A 6,335-nucleotide genomic window follows, 5' to 3' on the forward strand; every position below is an offset into this window, starting at 1 on the left:
TTGGGTAAGGTTTCGTTTGGCACATTTTCAGGAGGGAACAAGACCCTCCCCAACAGCGGGATTATTCCAAGAGCAGCACTGACCCCTTCTGCGCTGCGGTGTGCAAACACGGGGTATGGAGCAGTGTGACTCTCTCTCAAGTTCAATATTAGAAGCAGGTTGGAGACCCTCAACTATGCAGAGCCGAAATCCCCATAATTTTGCAGTGTGGATGGCTGGTTTTAATGCTTCGGGGTGCTTAGTATCTCTGGTGATGGGATGTCCCCTCCAATGGAGGGGGGCAAGCTTATCTTGAATAGTGGGGGACACATTTCCAGTCTGTCTAAGCCACCAGCACAGTGATAGGATGCGCCCTGTTTCTGTACAGAGCCCCCGCCTTTTTTTGGTATACGAGCAATGTGTTCACCTAGCAGCGGTGAGGAACCCATGTAAGCCACCTTGCTGGGCAATCCCAGGGGAAAGGAAAGCAGGACAGCTCCTGCAAGATGGAAAGGAGAATGCCTTCCTCTGACTAGGGGGAAGCTGAGATCACCAAGGGCTGCTGAGCTATTGCTGCGGGGCTCGCAGGGTAAGGCTGAAGCACCAGCCTCATGGCTCTGAAGTTGAGCGTGCCCAGTCTGCTCAGGGACTCCCTCCTTTTTTCTCCGCTCTTCATCAAAAACACATGGGGTCCTACCACCATCATCAGGCTGACTTCTGGTGCTTCCAGTCCAACACCCAGGCTCAGTTTGAGGCTCAGATCATTTCCAAGCCAAGGTGGGAGTAGTGGTGTCTGTGGGACCGAATGCACTTCTGAGACTGTGCGCATGCCATGGGGAAGGGAGGACATGTGTGTGCTAGTTGTGTAGAAACAAAGACTTAGATCCTGAGCTCATTACTTAGACAAAACCCCTCCTGAAACCCACCTGACTGAGATCCATGGTGCAGTGCCGGCAGCTGAAAGCACAGGACCGCTTTGCATCCAGGATTGCCCTGGTTCTGTGCTGCGGTGACCCGCAGGATGGTGCTCCTTCTGCCGCCAGGCTGGGAGCAGCATGGAGATGTGCTGAAAAGCTCCTGTCTGCCCCTGTATACTTTCTTGACTGGCTGCCTGTCACCAGATGGCCGTTGTTAATGATTTACAATCCATCACAGCCTACATTAACTAAAGTACCAGCAGCCTCATGTCCCCGGCATTATTATTCCTAAGAGACAGACAACTGGTGGAGCCTGTCAAGCTTTTGGCTACCTTGGTAAAGAGGAAGTTTAGGAAGTGCAAAATCCCCTTCTGTCCATCCTCTGGCTCTGCGTGTGGTCTGGCCTTCCAGTTCTTCAGCTGTTTGTCAAGTAGCCTTCCTCTGCGCAGGCGAAGTCCCCCACGTCCATCCCTGCCTCGCCTGCACATTGATTTGGGGCACGCGTGCTTTCGCTCCTCCTGGGTACAAAGCAGCCCTTTATCCCACCCCCCTTGCCATGTTGAGGTAGCCTCTTTGCAGCAGAGCTCTGCCGTCCTCAATTTCCTTTCTCTTTTTAGCCAGCGTGCTGCTTCCTCTATGCTCCTAGCCCAGAAGGAGGTGAAAAGAAAAGCCTCATTCATGGTGGAAGATCTCAGGACTTGGACGCGATGTGCTCTGGAAAACAGCTCAGTAAGTGTCTTCTACCTATCTATCTAAGAGATGCTATCGTGGACTTGTGGACATAAGGGTGCAAGGTAGGGAGGGAGACAACTAGATAAGCTCTCTGGAGAGGTCTTTCCTCTCACAGGGGTCCAGAATAGAGGTCCAGGGGAACGGGTGGCTGTGATAGATAATGTGCTTATAGGAAGGGAAAACGTGCAGAATTGGTAATTGTTGCAGAGCAGAATAGGGCTTCTTCTGATCTGCTTGCCATTGCACGATCGTCCTGCTCCATGGGTGGCTGGACGGAGCAGGCTGTGCATCCCAGGCCCATTGGTGGCACCTGAGATGCACCTTGTCCGACCAACTCTTGCACACTCCAGCTGCTTTCAGGCCTGTTCTGTTACCTGGCTTTTCTCCTCTGACCCGCACACCAGCTCCCTGACTCAGACCCGTCCGGCCCCTCACACCCCAGACTGGACCTTGAGAACTGCCTGGCCTCTTTGCTGGGGGGAGCTGGACATAGCCGCCTCCGAAGGAGGTCAGCGTTGGCTCTCATCCAGGGGGGAGCAGAGCTGTAAGGCTCGCCAAGGGCTGGGAGCTGCCTGCAGGTTCAGGGCAAGGCACGAGAGAAGTGTGTGCGGTGAGGTGACCCACTGGGGCACTCGAACGGTGTGTGCACCCTGCTGTGCTGCCAGAGGCATCTCGGCTAGCTTCAGACTAGCCAGTTTGGGTACTAGCAGCAGTTTTCCTATGGCAGCTTATTCACGTAGACAGGCATTCATCTGACAATGGGTGACTTGCCTCAGAGACAGCATCCCAGTAACGTGACGGTCTAAGACCGAGGTCGCTGCACGGCAGCATGCGACACCTCCTCTCTCAGGTCCTGAGTGCCGCTTCCTCCATGCTCCGGGCCCAGAGATGGGCAGGACAATACTCTGGTCCTCAGCACACCCCCTTGCCTGCCAGCCTGCTGCATCCTTGCCAAGGATCTCAGGCTGAGCTCATCTGCGGATGTTTCCTTTCCTGCTCCGTGTCCCGGGATCTGTTGCCCTCTGCATTCAATTCACCAGGAAGGCAGCGATGCAGCCGTGGCCCCTCCTGTACAACCGGCTGCCTTTTCAGGCCGGGGAAGAGTTTATTATGCAAACATAATAAACATAATAAGGGACGTGTTTATTATGCAAACAGCAACTGAGTTATGTGTCCTTTAAGACTACTAAATAGTTTTTAATTACTGCTATATCAGTAAATCCCATAAATATGCAAATGCAATTAGTTCACAAAATAGGCCCTAAATATCTTTATTCCTCTCCAACAAAGTTCTTTGAAGTTAATCGCCAGCTCCCTTTGTTCGCTCGCTTGGCAGTTGTGCTGAAATTGATGGGAATTATGACAGATGCACAAATTCAGGGGGACCAGATTTTTCTGAGAACCACATCTGGACGGGCAGGGATGGAAGACGGGGGGAGGGGAGCAGGAGGCCAAGGGGCTGTTCGCTTCCAGATCATTGTGGTGTAGTGAAGAGCCAGCTCTGTGCCGTGTGGTGTGGTGTGCTGCTCGAGGCGCAGCTCCCAAGACGGCCTCTGGTCCCGCACAGGCGTGGGTGGAGCTGGTCAGGGGACAGCAGGTTTAATGGTGACATCTGAGATCACAGATTTGCTGCTGTTGTTCTTGTCCCTGGAGTTTGGGCTCAGCAGGACATACCATGTCTCCAGAGCAACCATCCATTCCTCTGGCCCGGCTTCTGGCTGCCTGGTCTCTGTGGGACTTGCAGTCCCTCTAAAAAAAAACAGCTTATAGAAGCCCATTTGTGTCAGGCAAATGCATGACGTCTGCTTTGGACTCCTCCGTCATAGCTGGGAATCCGGCACAGTATTGGCAGATGTTCGTTTAAGATGTTCGGGCCAAATTTCTAGGTATTTATGTAGGTGCCCGAAGGTGAAGATCAGTGCCTAGTAGGATCTTCAGAAGCACCTGAGTACTTTGCTGCAACGATTTAGGCTCCTAGGAGCTTTTGCAAGTGCCTAAATACCGTCAAAGAACCTGGTCCTCTGCACTTCGGAGAGAAGATTGGTTGTTCTTCAAGAAGTGCTTTCAGCGTCTATTGGGATTTCTTGCCATTATTTCAGCTGCGCTGCCGTAACGACCTGTGGTTTATAAACAGTTATCCCTGACCAGCATCAAGTGACACAAGGAAGAAGAGCTAATGCAGTTGTGCTACAACGCCTTTCCCACCAGGCTCCCCAGGTTTGCTGGAAGCTTAGTGGCTTTCCATGAGCGGAGGCCTGCACTTAATTTAAGCGAGATGCAGCATGCTGCAGACTACCCGGGTTTTTAATATGGAGGTGATGCCTACGGAGATCATCTCCCCTAGCACACGATGCTCTGTCTGTGTCTGAGCAGCTTCATTCATGAGCTTTGCGCTCAGACGGAGAACTGAACGTTGAAACGGGTGATCTGTAAAAGATGCACTATTAAAAATGAAGGTGCATGGTGCAGCACTAGTCTGGAGAGGTTGCACTGTTGTGGCTGAACTGAAGCAAGGATTTTATTCACTATATTTCCTTAGCTATTGGAGCTCCCTGGTGCAAAAAAGGCTAAGTAGGTGGAAGAAGCTACGCTGAAGTTTTCGCTAACTTTTGGGACCGCGTGCAGTTGGTATAATCAGAGTGCCACCTTGTGGCTTTGGTGACAAACTTGGCTCTATTCGACTCGTTTTTGTGATCAGCCCTGAAAGCTGTGACGGGTCGGGAATTAGTTTTAGAAATTAATCGGGAGTCTGTGATGCAGGAGGCATCTAAATGAAGTGAAAAGCTTTCGTTACAGCAAGTCGACAGAGGTCCATAGGACTGCGGCTGAGGAGGCTTTTGGGAGGGACTTTCCCCAGGGTGCCCGTGTTTGTGTTGAGGGTGGATAAGTGAATCTGTTACCTCCATGGGGATGAGAACATAACTGAGACCGTGTCAGACCACTAGGTCACAACCAAGCCCACAGGAGTCCTGAGGAAGCCCCAGTCTGGAGAGGCTGCTCTGTGAGAGTGCTCCCGGGGGAGATGGTGAGTCGGCCACCGATGTGCTCCACGGGCACAAAGCTGGCGTCGCAGTTCCCGTGCCGTAAACCTGTGGAGGGAGGAGGGGGTTGCTGTAGCTCGTGGCTCCATGGGGTGGGGAGACTAGACTGGAGAGAAGGCATCACACAGCTCACGTGCCCGGTAACTTCTTGTTCTAAACCGAAACCAAAACTCGGAGTAAAACAGGGTGTCTCAGGAAGCGCACAGGCCAGCTACATTTCAAGAAACAGTACCGTATACAATGACTAATGCACAAGACATCACGGCGTGCGCAGAGAGAAGGCAGCTTGCAGATCTTCCAGCATCTTGCTGATCCCCCCAGGGTTATAGCAGCTCCTTGACTGGTCCAGGCTACGTGCACTAGTGCAAAGCAGGTGAAAGCCACTTGGATATTCCCGTCTGTTGACATTCAAATGGCCCAGGCAGCAAGCCAGCTGAAATGCCTTTATTAAATCTCGAGGCCGATAACAGTTGCTTTAAATGAGTGCGCCGAAATCCTGTAACGAAACACTAACTCTACATTAGGTCGCAGTGTTGCAATACAAACATTTGATAACCGGGCTAACGAGGGGAATGGTACCTGTCCCAGGGTGGCTGGCTCCAGCAGATCAGCTCACGGGAGCAAAGCATCCACTTTTCGTGCCTCTTTTATCCCCCTACGTTTCTCATTATATCAGATTTGTCTGAGTTCAGGCCTAGCTGGAAACTTGTCCTGCCCTTCCCACAAAACAGTGGCGCTTCCCTTGCCTGTTCTTGCCTGAAACTCGTAGGGATCATGTCTGGCACCGTTTTACCCCTCTTTTCTCCTGGATTAGAAAGGGGTGCGGCGGGATGAGCGCCGCAGTCCCAGGTTTATAGGTGTTGGGGGCTGGAAGGAACCTTACAAGATCATCAGGGCCAGCCCCCCTGCACTTAGGCAGGTGGTTGCCTGTCTGACCTTCGGCCTCCTGTACCTGCTGAAACATCCCATCACCTACTGCATAACATTTCCTAACTTCCACAGGAGCCGAGTCACGAGCCCGAGGCCCACAAATAATATGCCTCTCGCCGACATCAGCTCGCTAGTGTAATTTTTTTTTTTTTTTCAAATCCCCGCCGACTTTTCCTCATGGAGAGGAAGAAAACAAAACAGCTCAGCCTCTTTCCAGACACCCCCCACCCCGGCTTTCCCACAGTAGCCCCGTGCTGTGGTCTCTGGGTTTCCCGGGGAGGGGGGAGGCAGAGGGATGTTGACATGCAGAAATTGTCTGCATCGACACATTTTTCAAAACAATTTCGTGAAAATATTTTTGATTGCAGTAGGGCTGGCAAAATATTTATAGCAAGCCTCGTCCCCTGCTAAGGGAAGGAGCAGCAGTGTCAACAAAGGGAAGTACATTTCTCCACCACCTCGAGAGCAAGAGAGGACAGAAGGCCAACAGGCTCCAACAGCCACAGTCTTGTTGGAAAGAGCAGGACTTGGCAGTCGTCTGAACTGCTGCGCCGCCCTCCAAGTAGTCATGTTGTGATGGCATCACGGGGAAGCAGGCAAATAGAAAATTAAAATCTGGACCTTAGTCCAGGGAGCTCATGCTCTTAAGCCTTTTTTTTTTTTTTTCCCCCCTGTTTTTTTGCACCGGTCCTGGAAGCACTGCACTACCAGGTCAATGCATGGAGTGGATGGAGCA

This window comes from Crocodylus porosus, unplaced genomic scaffold (genome assembly GCF_001723895.1).
Source record: "Crocodylus porosus isolate Cpor-Errol unplaced genomic scaffold, CroPor_comp1, whole genome shotgun sequence".
NCBI classification, from domain to species: Eukaryota; Metazoa; Chordata; order Crocodylia; family Crocodylidae; genus Crocodylus; species Crocodylus porosus.